This window comes from Rhinolophus sinicus, chromosome 5, assembly GCF_057876585.1.
Source record: "Rhinolophus sinicus isolate RSI-liver-muscle chromosome 5, RSI-T2T, whole genome shotgun sequence".
Classification (NCBI taxonomy): Eukaryota; Metazoa; Chordata; class Mammalia; order Chiroptera; family Rhinolophidae; genus Rhinolophus; species Rhinolophus sinicus.
In genome coordinates, this window is record NC_142505.1 from 13248735 (window position 1) to 13265705 (window position 16971).

Sequence of the window (16971 nt, forward strand, 5' to 3'; positions counted from 1 at the left end):
AACAGATTCTTTGTCTCAAACTAAGCGTTAGAAAGATTTTTTTCTATGCAGCCCACACTGAGTTCAATATGCATGTATCTGTCCTCCCAACTGATTTAAGGCAGACGCTCTGTCTTACTTCTATCTGTGTCTCCTTTGACCCCCCCCTCACTTCCCCACTAAGTGTTTTATAATTTAGTAGGAGCTCAGGATATGTATAGTGAATAAATAGAAACATAGGGAAAAAAATAAGTCAAAATCCAAGTTTTTGAAGGGAGATGAAAATCTGCTGTTGAGGCCATCTGGTTTTCTTGAGGGTGAGAGACATCTGAGTTGGGCCCAGTGGGGGCAAGGTGGGTGTTTAGAGCCTGGGGCATCATTGGGGGACTTCCTGCCACTCAGCCCACCCCTTAGGCCGCCTGGCTGCCAACAACTCCAGCTCAAGGGGGACAGAGTGGGTAAAGGGGACCTGACCACCGCAAGAGGCTCGGGAGTGAGGTTGGCCTGTGCTTGTCATCTGGCTTTGTACACGATGGCTTTGTAGTCATGGAGAAGCTTCAAGCCTGAGATTGCTCCCATTTCCCACCCCCATTCAGGCAGGCCCAGCATTTTGTTCCCTCCAATTAACTGTGCATAACAACAAGGAGTGAAACCAAGTGATTTAAGTAATAATTTATCATATTCAGTTCACCATTAACAGCCATCTAATGTTTCCTTTGCCCTTTTAAATGAGACTTTGTTCTGATGCTCAGCTCTTCTGTGTATTCCATAAGCTTTTAGTGAGCGTTTTCCCTCCCTCCCTGTCTCCCTCTCTGCTGCCCTCCTCCTGCTTTCCTTGAGCTTTGAATCACAAGTGTCTTTCTGGAAGCAGCTGAGCCATCTCCCATCTGGCATCTTTCATCCCATTTAACAGAGGACTTGAATGTTAATTTATGAGCATCAACTCCAGTCTGGGTGCTGAGAGATGCAAGGGAAGAGGATACAGTCTTTTCCCTGGACCAGCTTTCAGTCTAACTGAGTAAACGAGGCTCATCCAACATGAAATGGTCAGAAGAGGAAGGAAGGGGCAGTATTTGTCATTGCCAGCAACGTAAGACCTTTCTGTGAGAAAGGCTCCCTGAAAAACAGGACTTGAACTGAGTTCTGAGTGTTGGTGTGAACTTGGGGAGGAAGTAGAGGAGAGGGCAGCGCATGCAGGGACCTGGTAGGAGCGTGGCGTGCGTTTGGGCATGAGCCTCCACCTAGCGTGCGAGCAGGTGAGGTGAGGGCAGGAAGGTGAACCAGGCCAGTGCCAGGTAGGGGGGCCCTTTGTCCCCCTGCTTGCTAGTTGGTCTCCTCTTTGGGATCGTCTGGCCTATGAGCGTCCCTTTCTTAATTCCATGGTTTTTGGGGTGTGGGGAGCTCAACTTTACAAAAGAAATCAAGTCATGGCCCCAATGAAGTTTTAGACTTTCTGGGTCTGTCAACTTTCACAGCTTGGTTCTACAGGACTGTGTGTGTGAGTGTGCGTGTGTGTGAGTGTGTGTGCATGTGTGAGTGTGTGTGTGCGTGTGTGTGCGTGTGTGAGTGTGTGTGTGCGTGTGTGTGTGTGTGTGAATGCACACCTGGGCTCTCAGGGATCTCCATCAGACACTAGTGTTTCTGGATTTGGGGCTGGGGAGGTAATAATAGAACTGGGCAGCAGAGGCTATAGCTTTGAGTCACTGATGCTCTGAGACACTGGGCTCCCCACAGGGGCCCTGATCTCTACCTCAAGGCCTATTGGGCTCCCTGTGGTGGGGGATGGGCCCAAGGATGCGAAGGTGAGGAAGCCAGGGCCTTCAGAGGGGCTGAGGGAGCACCCACGTAGGCCCCTCCACTCGAGCAAGGCCGCATGGCCAGGGTGTGCCCACAGCCCATTGCTTTCATCCCTTCTCAGAAGGAAATACCTCGCTGGGTGCTGTGGGCAGGGGCCACTCACTGGCTTCTGAGGAGCAGAGGTGCAGACAGGCGGGACTGGCCAGGGCACAGATAATCCTCGAGAAGGAGCTGAGGAGGGAGAGCTATGGAGGGTCTGTATACAAATGCTCAAAACTTCAAGGTGGTTTTTGACTAAAATGTCTTAAAAATGAGGCCTCAAACAACAACAACAACAACAACATTAACTAAGATTTCCGGTATCTGTTTTAATTTCTAAAATTAAACATAAAATTGACAGTAAAAATAGATATTATTAGCTTTAATTCTAAAGTATGGCACTTCACTGATGTGGAGACACACGTATTTACTAAAATTTCTTTTGGGGGGAGCATATTATTTATTCGAAAGAAATACTCAGATGAATTTCTTCAGATGGAGGGTAAGTCCCCAAGCTCAGGCATGCAAAAAATAAAAAATAAAAAAAAATAGAGGGGGACGTCTTTGAAACTGATACACTGAAGGCGTTGAAAGAAATTTGCCTCATTCCTAAGAGGAAAGATGGTAGGAAATAGAGGTGAATATAAAGAGTTGGGAGTCCAGTGGGGTTAGGGAAAACCAAGCGAGATTGCCCCAGGGCAGCCGGAGTGGGTACGCGTACAAGCAGAGGGATGGGTAGATAACATGCGTGCTGCAGATGAAAGGACACATACTTTTAATGATGACCAGTGGCCACAGTGTCAAGCACGCCTGAGGGTTTGGTTGGGCCTCCTTACTTGTATACAAGTATGGAGGTAGTCAGAGGAGGTTTTGTGCTCAGGGTTTTAGGGAGAGAACTGAGCCTCATGAAGATTAGGTTTTGGCATGAAGCCATTAACCCCACCGAGGCCATGTGGCGAACTGAGGGGGGAGGTCTTCTGATTTCTCCTGTGACACCCACTCATTCTGTTTCTGAACTTGGATCTCAGCAGACTTTGCCTCTCTTCCATGCACATTGTGAACTCATTTCCAGATGCATTTAACTTGCTCTAAAATACCAACATCCACTTTCTACCTACCCAAGAAGAAGCAGAGTAAGCTGAAATGACCACTGAAGATGAACTGAGGCATTCATCTTTAGGGGACACTGAACCACAGCCCCTGGACCACCTTCAGCTGCTAAGGGATGACGGAGGGGGGCAGGGAGGAGGGACAGGGCGGGGAGTCTGGGAAAGCAGCTTCACAGTCAGGTCAGATATGTTCCTTCCTGTGGGAACTTCCTTCTTCTGTGTGTTCTCTAAGGAGAGGCAGCACAGTTACTGGCGGCGTGGAGGTCCCTGAGCTTTTGTTCAGAGCCCAGACCACATCCTCTCTTCTACAAGCTTGGACCTGCTGCCCCTTTAAGACTTTTCCATGCCCTTTTCCCTTCCCTCCCTCCCTAACAAGGGCACAGGAGAAGAATGAAGCCAGGGTAAATTGAGAAAATATTTGAAACCTATTAAGCGTGGCTACAAGTTTATAGTGATTCCTAAGTTAATTATATCCTTCTTGACTTCTGGCCAGTCCCTTCACTGAGCTTCCATATAGACTTGGCCACCTATCCCAGCCTCAGGCTGGCAGCATGCCTGCCTTGCTCCTTCCCTCCTCCCTTCCCACTACTTCTTCCCCCCTCCCTCCTGCACAAGTAAGTCAGCAACCTGCTGTAGCTGCTACTTGGTGGAGCTAAATGTGGTTGGGGTTGTGGTGGGTCTTTGACTTCTAAGTTGTGTGTGTGTTTCCCTTCTACACTATCCTGGTTTCCAAACAACCCAAAAATTGTTGTACCTTTGTATAACGTTGACGGGTGGACAAAGGGAAGTTCATACCTATTGCCTGATTTCTCTTTAAAACATTGTGATCTTGATGCTGTCCCCGTTTGGGAGTTCTTCAGAATTTGTTCCTCCCAGATCTATCCCCAGGTTGGCAGTCAGAGCTACTTGACCTTCACTGACTGGTTTAGAACCCGGCCCCCGAGGCAGGTGGGATCACTCAGCTCCTTCCCTGGGAATTTTGTGTCTGAGAATGAAAGGGATCAGCATGTAAACGTGGTGAGTGACAGTGGCCATTTCCTGTCAGTTCAGTGAGGACCAGAGGAAGCCAGCGTACAATAAGGCTGGAGAGCAGAGAGGCCGGGGAATGACAGCAGAAACAAGAGACAAGGAGAGACAGAACTTTCCGAGGTTCCTGCAGGTCTTCAGTCTTTGGTTCTGTTCCACGAGGGTCTCTTTCCTTGGTTTCTGTATAACACCCCTGTTCCTTGCCTTGCTAATACTGTATGCTAGGGTTAGGATTTTGATTCCTTGCAGCCAAAAGAATCCCCAATAATACATACCAGAAAATGGAAGCAGAGTGAACTAAATGTTATAAACTGTGGAAGTGAGAGGGTGGAGCATGTTTCACTGTTGTGTTGCAAGAGACCTCATCGGCTGGACGTTGAAGTCTTTGTTCAGTACCTATGTGTATGTGCAGCCCTTTGGCAAACCCTGTGGAAGGGGAAGAATACACAGGAACCATCTTTTAGGAAGTTTCCAAGTATAGCAGATGCTTTTGTTACCCCTGTCACATTCACTTAGCCTACCTCTGACGTCAGCTAAAGCTATGGTGGACAGCTTCTGCGTTCTAACAGCATCCCACCTCAAGGGTCAGCCTCGCTTCTCTTGGCTTTTCTGTCTCAGTGCTTTCTCCAAAGCCCTGGGAACTCTCAGGCCATGAGCAAGCATAGCCCAGAGATTTGGAGGTCAAAGGGAAGTTAAGCCCTAACTGAGATTGGAGGATCTGCTTCAAAGATGACTTACTTCCATGTCTAACAAATTGGTGTGGGCTATTGGCAAGAGGTCTTAGTTCCTCCCCCACATGAAATCTCCAAGATGGCTGATTGAGTGTTCTCGCAGCATGGTGGCTAGCTTGTTCTCAAGTGGCAATCCAAAAGTACAAGGAAGAAACCATCTTGTCTTTTATGACCGAGCCTCAGAAATTACACATTGTCACTTCTGCAATGTCATGTTGGTTACCCCTGTTCAATTTGGAATGGGACTACATAAGAACGTGAATATCAGAGATACGGGTCATTGGGGCCATCTTGGAGGCTGGGTATCAGGATGTCCCTGTGGACAGCCGTCAAGTGATAGAGGATGTACGCAGAGGGTAAATGTCCAAACTCCTAATTCTCGAGTACATTCTGCGTGGTTCCTCAGAGGTTCCCCAGAGAGGCTGAGCGAGCCCCAGTTGGCCAGAACAGCAATCATCTCAAGTGCACACCCTTCCTTGACTTCTCTTTCTTAGCCTTCCGTTCCTCTTTCCCTCACTCCTGTTTCCTGTGGTCACTCCCAAGTAGACTCCTGCACTGAAGTGCTTGTCTAATGCTTTTGGAGAAACCCAAACCAAAACACAAAGGTAATTTCTAAAATAATTTTGAAACGGTGAGAAGTATACATTGCACTGTGCTATTGGAATATTGATGATTGCTTGTGTAGAGGGAGCTCCCGGAGGGATAGCATGGTCAGGAAAGTCTTCATGGAAGCAATAGGAAATGGAGGGATTGGGAAAGCAGTGAGGGAAAAAGCAAGAGGGAGGCAGCTTTAGCAATACTCAGAGTGGGCTCAGGGCCTGAGCAGGGTAGGGCACAGAGAAAACCAGGATGTGGCTGGGGCAGGAGCAGTCAGTGTGTGGGACAGCCTAGCAGGAAGGGGCTGACAGACTGCCCATGGCGAAGGCCATTGTGACAGTCTAGATGAGAGGTGAGAAAGGCTTGTGCAGGCGAGGCTGGCTGGAAATGAAGGTGAGCGTGAAGAGCCAGACCTCACAAAGGAGGCCTTGCCAGGGCTGCCTTTCCAGAACCAGATGTATAGGATTGAGGAGCCAGGGCTGGGTTTCAGAAAGGACTGAGAGGAAGTTAGCAGTTCTTTGACTTATTCACAAATAATGATTAAGAACCTGTTAAATGATACGTACTGTTGTAAACATGGGGCCATCGCAGTGAACAAGATCGTGAAACTATGTCTTCGAAAACATGTTTTCTATAAGGTTCTACCAAGGAATCTCTCTTAGAACTGTGAAGGCAAGTGCTTCCTAGGAAATGGGTTCTGCGCTTCCTCAGAGCTGTGTCCCAGAATCAGTCATAGCCAGTTCTCCCACAAAACGTGCTGTTCACTTTGGCTACTTACACCTTCTGCTGTGGCATACATCATACCCTCAGCATTACCCATTAACATCTGTTTATTTACATGGAGGTCTTATTGTCAGTGAGATGTCAGCAGTGGTGCACATTAGGGAAACAGAAGGCTTGGTGGTTATACATAAATAATTAAAAGCTGGAGACAGTGCCGGTGTCATGTCTGTGACTCAATACAAGTTCAAGTTCAAACTCCGTAGTGGTATTCAAGTGGTATGCAAGGCCATGCAAAGCATCCCTTCAGTGTAGCCTCCTCTTCTTCTGTGCCCCTCCCCTTGTCAATACTCCATCATCCTGGAATCTCTTGAGATTCTCTACACATGCCCTGTCCTTCCAGGCTGGTGTGTCCTTGCTCATGCTTTTCCTGGAAAGCCCATCCCTACTTTCTCCTCATATTGAGTTCACAGTCATCCTGTGAACCTCAGCTCAAATCCCATCTCTTCTTGGAAGTCTTTTCAGAAGGAGATGCTCCTTGCTCCATGCTGTAAAGGCCTCTGGTAGCATCTCGCTTGCAGCTTCTTGATGCTCTCGTTCTTATTTTTTAGTTCTTTGTATACCTGTCTTTGTCGTACAATGGACTGCATGCTCCTCAAGGGCTCAGGTCTTATTTTGGTATTTCCAGGTGATTTGTAATAGTGGAGATTCAATGTCATCTTTGTTAAATAAACAGATGGGAGGTGTGGCTTCTGCTAAAGCTGGTGCACCTCACTTGGCCGCTGACATTGAAGCTGGTCAACTTATCAGATGGCAGAACTGAGACTAGTAGGGCTCGCTGCCTGCTAGCATCTGAGGGTGAAGATGCTGTATGGCTCTAGAGATGCAAATGTGGGGCCATCCTGACCATGCTCTGACGTTGGTATTCTCTTCTCATGAGTCCTCAGCACAGTTGCTTTGCTCCATCTGTCAAGTGCAAGGAGAGGTAAGTCTGGGGCAAGTCCTGGATGCAAACCCATACTGCTTGGATGGCCTGTGTTTGTGTATTACTCTTTGTCACTTAAGTCTTTACATTTTGGATCATTCACATTTATCTCAAAGATGGAACTAGAAAGATTCTCTGAAACTTCAGAGTGGGAAGTCTGCATATGACATAATAGCTTAGAAAAATAATATCTGCAAAGAGGTTATATTTTAAAAGGTCACAGCCTTTTAAGATAACGGATTTAGAGGTCTCCTTTACTTCTTTAAACACACATATTGTTGTTTTTCTATCCATGCAAAAAATGTTTATTAATCTAAGTCCTTCTCCTATTCTTTCGTCTTCTCTTATCCTGAGAATCACCCTGAAGTCAGACAAGGGCTTAGACTCTCTGATCACTGCTTTCAAAAGTCAGGTGCCAGGCTAGGTACTAAGCCCAGGTCAGATTTCAGTACCTCTCTGGGAGATGTTGGTGTTTAGTCAGCACAGGGAGAAAAGCGACCGCACCTTTTCCTTCTTAAAAATTAACTGATCTTTTTTCTAGTGTTTGCAACGTGTTTTTATAGCTATTATCACATTTACTTCTTAAGACTAAGGATGTTTGAAAGAATTATCCCATTTTATAGGGAGAAAATTAAGGCTCAGAAATGGAATGATTCATCTAACATCACTCAGCTATAGTGGTAGAACTGGGACTAAGGCCAATTCTTTTTTTTTTCTTTTTTCTTTTTCACAAACAGCCCCATAGTCCTACTCAAGGCTTGGTGGGCACCACTTTGTGGACCCTGCCTTGAGTTAACAGGTGAGATGTGATTGTAAATTAGATGGAGCGGGTCCTGTGCTCCATTATCAGCACATAAATAAGCCCGAGCACAGAGAAATAACAGTGTGCAAAGCTGTGTGCACAATATTTGCTGCAAAACAGAACTGAATATTAGTATGTAACAGAAGAAGGCTAGTGGTCGAATCAATATTGGCACGCCAGATGATGGACGCCAAGCAACTATCAAAAATGATATGGGACAACATTAAATGACAATGAAAGACAGTCACAAATGGACCCTTTGTACAACATCAGAGCATGCTGCAAAAGAAGCCAAACCCACCCACCTACTGACACAAGGCCTAAAAAAAAACAAACCCCAAAACCAAAACCAATGCTGGAATAGAAAACATCCAAGTACTAAGAGTGATGTTATTTAACAACTTCTTGAGTTGTTTATAAAGAAGCTTAGGACAATGCCCAACATGTTACAAATATTTAATTCCTTCATCCAAGTATTTACTCTAAGTAATGAGTAAATGAGATAATTATGAATGTTCTTTAATATCATGTAATAGGAATTTTTCCTTGCTGTGACCACTGTTTTAGCATTATCTGTGATAGCTATTTAATATTTTATTACATGAGTGGCCAATGACTTACTCAACCATTTCTCCATTGTTGGACACAGATTTTTGAACAAAATCATCTAAAATGTTCCCAAGTATAAGTTGACTTTTAAACTAGTGATTCTAAGTCTTCTGGAGTCTTGCAACTCTTTGTGAATCTCATGAAATAGACTTTGCCCCAAAATTTTTTTTAAAAAAAGGCACTGCGTAAGAATGAGTGTAAAACGCCCACAAGCATTTTCAGTGGGTCGGGACCCCTTCACACCCCTAGGCCAATTCTTTTGACTAGTATTTAGTGTCCCTTCTGGCGGGACCGAAATCTACCTGTGATTCCATCCAACACTCCTTTGATCACTTACTTTCTACCTTCTGCCTTTTTGTATACATCCATCTTGTATCCTTTATCACAGTTGGCTGTCAGCGAGCCTCTGGCAAGGTGACAATGGCTGAAAATAGCTTATGGGGTGACACTGCCCAGAGCGATTTTATGTTCCCCCAAGAATTAACAAAACAGAAGCTTACATGAGGGAGTTTGGGTTTGGTGACAGATCCAATGTGGAGATGCCTGGGTGTCCAAGGGGTCTTCTTGGTGTTCTTAATGAGAACCGCATAAGCAAGCGTGTATTTTCCTTGGTCTGAACCCCCTGTGGGGATGGCACAAAAGCAAAGAAAGGAGGGGGAGCTGAATGGGTGCCATGTTTCATAATGTGAACAGTTTCACACTATGGGTCTCAGGAGGTCCTGGGGTGTGAGACCCTGGTCCCCCAGGCCAGGTGGCGTGCAGGCTCAGCTAATGCAGAAGTACAGCCTGGCTTTCATAGACTTTTCTGTATTCTCTCAACCACTTGGATGAGGCCAGAGAAAAAAAACAACAACCTGTTTCTTTATTAATGATGCTTTCTGCAGATAGATTAAGCACTGATTAAAGGCAGATGCTTCCAAAGTATAAATGTAAGTACCATCTCAGTCACTTCTCCGGTTACAGGGTTTCCTCCACGATTCTTTAAAATCACTTTGGCTCTCTTCCCATTTGCCTTCCTCCACGCTCTCCACCCAGCTTCTGAGCTGCTCCTCCCAAAAGGGCTTCGACTGCCAGCAGCAGGAGCTCAGACTCTGTGGGAGACTTGCTCCGAGGAGAGCGTCCAGAGGTACCACGGACCACACGGCTGCTGTCGGGCAGGTGAGTCCTCTGGGCTGGAGGCAGCCCTGTTCTGCCATCCTTTCAAGGCTGGACTTGCCACTATGGAACTTGCTCTGTATGTTTTGTTTTTGTTTTTAAATCAAGGTGGAATACAGGCCTTTTGTAAACATTTCTCGCTCAAATCAGAGGCAGAGACCAGGTACAAGATATGTGGCTCAGTGACAGGGACCATCAGGTGCTTCTCCTCTTTTCAGATGCTCTGTGGGGGGCATGGGGGCAAGGGAACAGGAGATGGCTGGCTGGCCGGCCTGATAAGGGCTCGCAACACTGGACTTTGTGTCAGGAATTGGGCTTTTCTAGTAAATATGTTCTCAAGTCCTATCTCCATCTGAGGCTATGGTGCAAATCCTCCAATTATTTTTCTGAATTCCCTGTGGCCAATTAACATAGTCAGAAATTAATGTATACTTTTTTCCCCCCGAAGAGCTAGCAAACTGTGGCATTGGTTTTGCACTGAGATCAATTGTGTTAAAGTCTGTTAATGTTCATTTGCTTTCCGATTTTCTTATGTGATCTATGCAAGAGGAAAGGGATATTAGTTTTTACAACCCATATTAATGAACATGGTTTATGTGTCACCAAAGTTAAGAACTTATTGTTCAGACCACCACCTGAAATGGACCAAGGGGCATCCTAGGGTGTAGCTACCATTGGGCTGTCTGGCTTGGAAGGATGGTTAGGGTGTCATGGTAGGGCCAGAGGAATGCCTATGCGAGTGACATATGATTGGGAGGTGGCAGTGAGGCTGATGTCCGGGGAAGCATGTCGCACACAGTGAGGGAGCCATAGACCCAGCCCAGCTGGAAGCTGTGCGGCTTTCTCTTTCTGACTTCATTCTCTCACTTCCTTGGGATGTCTTAGCTTTGAGTATGAAGAACTAGACAGGTAGGTGGGTTGAGTGGTGGTAACTTGGGATTGAAATTCTTTAGCAGTTACGTATGTGATCATAGGCAAGTATCTCAATTTCTCTAAGCCCTAATGTTTTATTTGGTAAAATGTGGATGATGTAATAATATTGACCATGTATTCTTGGGAAATTATGAGAGATAATCCATTTAGAGCACTTGACACGGGCTTAACTTATAGCTTATAGCTCTTAGTAACCTCAGTGTGGACCTTTGGTATTTCAGGTTGTGTGGACCAGATCCCTGTCAAAATGTTCTGGGCGTGTAGTTACAAACCTTTGGTGACTTCCCCAGGGACTTCGCTCACTGGTTATGGAAAAGTGTGAGGATCAGGTTGTCCAGTTTTGCTCCTCACCGAGCGAGAAAGCTACAGAGAAACACTAGTCAAGGAAGGTATAAGGTGAAAACCTCTGTCTCTCAAGAGAAGGTCACAAATAATTCATCTTAATTTCAAATGAACATTAAATGATACTTATCATTGTAGAAATGTTTGTGATAATGCGTTAATTGAAAAGTTCATGACATAAAATTGCGCATGCATGGCAATGTACATATGTAACTATGTACAAGAGGAAATATACCAAGATGTTAAAACCTCTGTGTGTTGGGTGGCTTTGGCTTCTGGGTGATCATTTCCTTTTCTGTTTTCTAAATTTTATTTAATGGATGACTCTGCTAGGGCACTGGCAGGAAACAGATGGCACATGGAAACTGGACATTTTGAGGATATTTTATTAAAGGGACATTTTACAAAGATATGGGCAGAGGTCCAACAGAAACAAGTGAGGGTGCAGTTCTCAAGTGTGGTGAGAGTGGGTGTCATTACACCCTACATCGGAAGGAGCAAAGGGAAGGAGGTGTGACATGACTGGAGAGAGAGCTGTGTGGAGAGGCCACCTGACAGGAAATGTGGCCCATGGCCACCATCAAGGAGAAAGTTGGGGAGGAAAACCCTGACCTCACTCTCTACCATTCTCTGGGTCTGTTGCTGGTGCCTCCCATTGGCCAAACTCAACTGGAAGGCAGAGTTCAAGGGACCCCAATGCGGGGTTCATATAGACCAGCTTCACGGGCACTGAGCAGGGTGGATAAGGGTGGGGAGAGAGCTGTAGGGCAAACGGAAAAAGTCCCGTACAGTGAGGTTATGTCACTTTTATAATTGTGGGGAAAGTCATAAATAAGAAACCAAAAGCCCTTTCCTACCCTCAGTGCTTTCACACATGCATACACTTTCCTTTCTCCTCCCCGCTCAATGACTTTTGATTCTTCATAACCACGCGCTCTGGGCTCCCACAGTACCCAATGCTTCCCCTAGTGCAGCCATACTCTGTGTGGTTTCATCCACTGGCCTTGATTTACCTGATTCCCCACATCACTCTAAGAGTCTTGAGGACTAAAATGTGTATTATTATCACTTTGCAACCCCAGCACCTAACACGTGAAGGAATGAATGCTTGGAATTCTGATCTAAATATTTCTATGAAGCTTATAGATTTAAAGTAAGGCCTAGAGCTACCTAATGTGAACTGCAAGTCAGTTCCTGAGGAATGTAGGCTCTCTGCTTAGGGAAGTGAGGCCTTGGCCCTCTTTCCTAGGGGAGCATTTGTCTTGCAGCGCCTCAGCATGGTCCTTCCCGTCTCTCTGATTTCCTACATTAAATCATAATTCATATGTCGTCGGCCTCCTGATTTAGGACGACAAGTTGAGATTATGCTTCCTTCCTTTGTGACTCAAGGAGATTTCGAGCCTGTCACTGTACCTGACATTTTGACTCAGAGAATGTTTTGAGCCCTTGAAGGATTTTTACATTCCTTTGCACTCCGATAAAAGTAACACATACATGCACATACATCAAATAGCTCAGAACGAAAATATATTGGGAAGGATCTAACATGAAAGATAAAATGTCTCCATCTTTACCTATATACTCAGTCCCACTTTTAACCATTTCAGTTTTTCAGTCTTTTAACCACACTTAACCTCAACCGTAACCCTAACCCTAACCATAGTTATACTTCTGTGTCTTGATTTATCAAGTTTAACTAGAAGTTATTGAATCGCCCCTATGTGAGATGAGGGATTTAGCTTACTGACATTAATCCTTCTGCTGTCCTCATGACCCTTTCCATTTTTGTTACTTACATTTTAAATTTGGTTTTGCTATGATTATCTGCACAATTTGAAGGGATAGACTTATACGTATATTCCTTGATCCATCAGCCTTCCTTAGAATGCCTTGACTGTCCAAGTGTTTGGGATGAGGAACTTGGTGCCTTCGAGGTTCCCTTTGTCTTTTTTCTCCAACTCTAGCTTGCAACAAAATTTCATAACATTTGTCACATTTGAATTCTATTCTGTAACGGTAATGAATTCTGTTTTATCTATAGGATGATTGTTAAAATTAAAACCTAACATAAAACTTTTATGACACAATAATTTTGTAGCTACTAGTCTTTAAAACCAAGTACCGTATTTGGACCCATAGAGAAAGGGACAGACTCTGATATCATTAACCTATTGCTGCATGGAGAACGTTCTAAGTGTCAAGGTCAAGTGGACTCTTTTTTTTCCTATTCTTATATTGTGTCAGCTACTTAAGTCATTTAGTTGGCTTCATATGTAAAACATGACTTTCTGAAGAATGAATTGTTCTGATGGAATTTCTAATTACCATTTTTTTTTTTTTTACCTATCAAGAAACCAGTTTCTTAGTCATATTCTTTGGTATAGAGAATTTACCTTATTCTTGAGGGTTTTTCTGAGGGCACCCTGACTTCTAATTCTAGTTGAATCAATTGCTGGTTAAGCCAATAGAAATGCAGTCACCCTAGAATTTTTTTATTGCACTCTTGGGTTCGGTACACTGTGTCTTGGATTCCATGCATCCTCCATTTTTTTGGATTCTCTCCATAGTTTGGGAGCATACACTTAAATAATTATTTCTGTAAAGAGTCATTTAGTGTCTTAAAAATTTGCCCTCATACTCGATTATTGGTAAGTCTTGGAAAATAATTACACTTAGCCAATTTGATTCTTCAGCCAATTTTCCATGCAATGCAATCTATTTTCTGTACAGAAAAATTTCCAAATTAAGTATTTTGGGTATAAATTTCATAATGAAAATTTGAATCACCCCCAATTTTACCAATTATAGTATGTTCCATATTTATTTTTTATTAATTTAGTTAATTTTGCATGTGCAACCTCTATTTCCACAGCCCAATTTTCCTTTTATTAAAAATAGTCGATTCTTTCATCCATTTTTTTCAGTTGATAAGAAAATTTTCCTGCATGTGATTTTATTTTGTCAGATTTATTTGAGTTGACAATTTTTATAAAGTCCTCTTTTTCCTGGGTCAATGTTTGCCATTTTCAATGTTACCTTCAAGATGTGGTTCTTCAGTTATTTCATCATCTATAACAAACTTTAATATGTGCACTTTCAGGGGGTGTCAGTTTCATTTTGTGTTATTTCTATCAAATCTCTTTTCCTCAAAATCCCAGGCAAAATATTCTCGGCGTCAGAACAGCAGGGTCAGAGTGTCCAGTTTCTTTTTTAATAGTCTCATTATTATGGCAGCAGCCTTCCCCTGGATTCCTTGCTGTAAGTCAGCATAAGGTCCAGTTTTTGCATCCAAGGTCTTTCTCAGCTCATCCATTTTATAGGATCAACTAACATCCATGTGCGGTTGACTGCAAAAGACTTCATCCCCATCTTAAATGTCTTTCTTGAGCTCTAGAGCCAAATACCACAGAGCCTTATTATATGCCCACTTCATTTATACAAATTCGGCTATGTATGTTTATGAGAGACAGAGGGGTGGAATGGAAGGGAAGAGGAATGGAGAGGATGGGAGGAGAGACAGAGTAATTTAAGTAGTACGGCCAGTTGCATCGTCCAGGTACATCCATGAAGACCTCAACCCTGAATGAAGAGGACAGAATGCAGTGAATCTACAATTCCACATCTCATTTCAGTCGACATAGAGCTCACACGTTGTGAATATCGCATCACCCTTCGTGGGTTTAAAGACACACACCTTGCCTGCATTATGTCCCTTAGACACAATCCAACTACTTTGGGGATTAACTGGAGAAAGAGTGATGGGCTCTGGCACTAGGAGAAAAGCAGGCTGTGTTGAGTTTGTTGACCAATGAGTTGGGATGCCTCTTCAATATGATGCCATCCTGAGGGATTGTCAAGAGAAGTTTTGACAATGTTTTTGTTTGTGTTTTTTTCTTTCTTACGTGCTGTTTTCAGAGCCTAGTGTGTGTGAGTTGTGATTCCTCCATCTTTAAGTGCCCCCTGGTTCTCCCCACTTGCAGGTGCCACGAGCAGCTTCCACTCCATGTGTTTTAAGCAGAATTGATTCCCCCAAACCTTCCTCGTTTCCTTGTGCTCTCTATATGAGTGCGTGCCAGCAGTGCTGACCCAGCTGTCCAAGCCAGGAAATTTGGTTCCTTACTGTCCCTCAAATCCCTTGCTTCCAATTAATCACTTGTCAAGGCTATTTCTTAAACGACTGTCAAGTCCATCCACTGCATTAGGTCATCCTCAGTGGCTGTGATCTATTGCAATAGTTTTCAAGGTCATTCTCTGATTCTAGCCTCCCCATCTCTTTCATCCGCCATCCTAAGCCCTATTCCTTCTCACCGGTTAGAGGGATATTAACAAAAGAAGCAAGCCCGACAGTGTTACTCTGAATAATAATAATAACAACAACAATAACAACAACAGCAACCCACTCTTTAGCAGCTCCCCGTTATCCTCAGGGTGAAGTCCCTGGTCTTTACTAAGGATTATAGGACCCCACGTGCTCGCACAATGCTGACTGGAGCCTTGTCTGACCATTCCATGCCACAAAATCTTCTTTCCGGGGAAAGAGAGCTTGTTGATGGACACCATATTCTTTCTCACCCAGAGGCCCCTATACACGCTGTTTGCTCCTCCTGCAACATTCTAATGTCCCCTTTGTTCTTGTCTAAGTCCGATAGCCCCTTCAGGTCTCAACTAGGAGATTAAAGCATTGGTAGGCCATCCCTGGTTGCCCCAAATTAGTTAGCTGCCTAGCCTACGCACAGACATAGCACCCTCTACTTCTCCCTATAGCAGCATTTGTCTTACTCCATTATGATCTCCTGTCTTTCATCTGTCTTCCCCGTTACCCCAGGCAGGATAGCTGTAGGACCAGGAGGAGGGACTGGCTTATTCCCCATTAGTGCCTAGCACTGTGCCTAGAACACACTGAACCCGTGGTGAATCCTCAGTCTCTTGTTGGAGTCCCCGTCATAGCTCCCTGGACTGGTTTGGGGGACAATCCCAGACTGGCATTCAGTCAGTAAGAAAGGAGAGGATGGCTGACACGGGGAATAAAGGCATTCAACTTGCAGGTTGGTGCTTTTTCTTAGTCTAGTTTGAAGCCTGGGCTATAGAGAAAGTCCTTGTGGAAGAGGCTGCCAGGGATGGGGCTGGGAGAGCTGTGTCATTCCATGTTAGAGTGATGCTTTGACAAATCCTTTTTGTTTTCTTGGCATCTTGCTTCTGCGAAGTCTGGGTCTCAGAAGTAAGAGAGCTGGCATAGGATCATAGGTGTTCATACAAATATTCATTCCTGTGTTCGTGGGTCTTTCGTGTCTATCCCATCATACTTGAAGAACTTTGTTGGGCCAGCCGGGTGGGAGTGCAGTGCTCCTAACGCCGAGGTCGCCGGTTCCATCCTACATGGGCCAGTGAGCTGCGCCCTCTACAGCTAAGATTGTGAACAACAGCTCTCCCTAGAGCTGGGCTGCCATGAGCAGCCCGAGGTTGGCGTGGGCTGCTGTGAGCCGCAGTGGGCTGCTGAGTGCTGCCATGGGCTACCGTGTGCCACCGTGAACGGCTGGTGGCCAGCGTGAGTGGCCGGCAGCTGGTGAGAGCTGCCGTGAGCTGCTGTGAGCGGCAGACCAATGACAGGCAACCGACTGCCTCAGCCAGGGGAGCGCAAGGCTCATAATACCAGCATGGGCCAGGGAGCTGTGCCCTACACAACTAGACTGAGAAACAATGGCTTGAACCGGAGTGGGGGGTTGAGAAGTAGAAGAATGCGGGGGGGGGGGGGGGGGAAGAAGAACTTTGCTGACCAAATGTGAGAAAAGACCCATGCACTTAGTTTTGATTTTGCAACCCATAGATACGGGCCACTCGATTCCCTGCTCCTTCCTTTTCTGTTCACACTGTGGTCACTTATCTACCATGTGCAGGCCTCACTTCAGTAGTTCATCTGGTTCCATTGTCTTGCTCCATGCTTGGGTCTTAATTTTAGAGACTGGGCTTCTGCCTCTTGTTCCTGATTTCAACTTCCCACCTATCCCCAGATCCTCCAGAACGGACGCCCTGCTTTAGTCTTGACTGTGCCCAAAGTTCCTAATACATTCACAGTGGTGGCCATTTCTGACCTGTCCCATAACCAGTACGCTCCCAAGGGCCCTCACCTCAGTCTGAACTCTTGTGGAG

The 16971-nt window shown here is 45.1% G+C and overlaps 1 protein-coding gene across 1 annotated transcript in view; it reads left to right on the forward strand.

Moving 5' to 3' along the window:
• Nucleotides 1-9396: 9396 nt before the first annotated feature.
• SCN11A (sodium voltage-gated channel alpha subunit 11) overlaps nt 9397-16971 on the forward strand; it is a 76918-nt gene continuing 69343 nt past the window's right edge. The window contains exon 1 of the mRNA XM_088798256.1: nt 9397-9552. The gene's annotated coding sequence lies outside the window, so the exon portion shown is untranslated. The remainder of the gene's footprint in view (nt 9553-16971) is intronic.